General features: G+C 26.5%; 1 non-coding gene across 1 annotated transcript; it reads right to left on the bottom strand.

The window, feature by feature from the left end:
• Nucleotides 1-324: 324 nt before the first annotated feature.
• On the bottom strand, nucleotides 325-431 carry LOC127249420 (small nucleolar RNA R71). The gene has a single exon (XR_007838316.1). It is a non-coding gene; the product is annotated as a small nucleolar RNA R71 (small nucleolar RNA).
• Between the last annotated feature and the right edge of the window lie 1,451 nt (nucleotides 432-1,882).

Raw genomic sequence — 1,882 nt, 5'->3', positions numbered from 1 at the left:
AGGGCTAATTTTATTTTAAAATAACACAATTTATTTATACATATAAAATGAAATATATCTATTTGTGGTCAGACCATAGAATTGTTCATTTTGCCATATTTTTTAAAAGAAAATATTGATAAATAACAAACTATAACAATAATAGTTACATATTGCAAATATTAATTTTTTGTATTATTTAAAAATAAAAATATAGTACTATTTCTCTTCAGACAAAAAATTCACTCAAAAAGAAATTCTTTAAGATTGTCCAACAGCATGGAAATATAGAATGACATGAAAAGAAAATTTCTAAAAAGTCACATTCCAGCATTGAGAGCTCAAACTTTAAGAAATAAAATCTCTAGCATACAGCAACAACATGGTGAAACACTGTGTGAATACTGGGAGTGATTTAATTATCTTATTACTAGATGCATACAACATTAAATAATTGTATAATTATTAATCTAATATTCTTTTGATGGTTTGATAGCCATGGTCATAAGTATATATTATGAGTTGTGAAGCTTTAGTGAAAAATATCTTGAACCAATATATGCCTATTTTTTGAAGTGAAACTTTTTTAAGTTTGGAAAGAAGTTGTCTCTATTATATGCCTATTTGTGACTACCGGATCAAAAATGTCACTGGAGCAAAACAAGTTTCTTATATAGTTGTTTTAATATTTTTAATTTTTTCTCACAAATTCTTAACTTTGTTATATATATAAAAAAAAAAAAAGAAAGGGGACAAAAAGAGGACAAAAATAAAGGAAAAGAAAACAATGAAATAAAAGGAAGATGAACAAGAATTAAAAGAAGGCAAAAAGAAAATAAAAGCATAAATAAAAATAAATTGAATAAAAATTACAATTTATGTGGAAAGAGAGGAGTGGAGAGAGAGGTTCCTTATAGTGTGTCTCCTTACCTCTATAATCGAAAAATATTTTACCCACGGATAACAATATTACGTATATTGTTTTATTGCTTTATAATTTTTAAAATATTTACATACATATTTTAATTTATTTTAATCATATATTCAATTTATTTTAAGACTATAAATATTATTAATTCTATAAAAAATATTAAAATAATATGATAGGTCACTATTATTAACTAATTAAATATCATTATCTTAGATATTATGTCCCTAATGAAATGTGTCAACTATCTTGAAATGGATTGACTATTAATTACATATATATGTATTTTGTTACCGAATGCCTACCACAATAAATATTTTTAGAACTCGATCTCATAATATTGGTTAACTGAGGCGGTGAAATTTTCATAACAAAAAAATAATAATAAAGTTTGACAAAAGAATAAATTTTTTATTATGATAAATTTCGTAACCAATAATTTTATTATTACGTTCACCAAATCGCTACAAATAGTCATTATTTTTGCAATTCTAAGTATTCTTTTTTACGGTATAATTCGTAACAAATGTATTTATAACGATATTTCGTCATAATTGCAGTTATGGACCATTTATCGAAACAAATAAAAGATAAGTGTTGAGCTAATATAAAACTTTTTGTCACCAAAATTTTCGTAACTAAAATTACCTTTTGCTACAGACCTGTTGTTGCAGACTATAGAACTGCCACAGAAGGGGAGTTTTTTGGTAGTGAATTTTGGGACTTGATCAACAACATGGCTGAGAACACACAATAATTTGGTGCTCAAGATAGCATGCCGACAAAGGGACCGGAAGAGCTAGGTAATTATTCAATTCAACAACAGCCGAACAAGATAACTTTTTTTGTTCAAAAAATGGTTGTATGAAACGCAAAAAACGCGGGGTCATTCAAAATTAGTTTGAACACAGACCACCCAAATGAATTATGTCTCAAAATACACAAGGCTACCAGGCTCCAAAACCACATCCGAAC

The sequence above is a fragment of the Andrographis paniculata genome, unplaced genomic scaffold (assembly GCF_009805555.1).
Source record: "Andrographis paniculata isolate CXL003 unplaced genomic scaffold, ASM980555v1 Contig35END, whole genome shotgun sequence".
In the NCBI taxonomy this organism is placed as follows: Eukaryota; Viridiplantae; Streptophyta; class Magnoliopsida; order Lamiales; family Acanthaceae; genus Andrographis; species Andrographis paniculata.
Note: the sequence above shows the minus strand (reverse complement) of the source record. Positions and strands in the feature narration are given on the sequence as shown.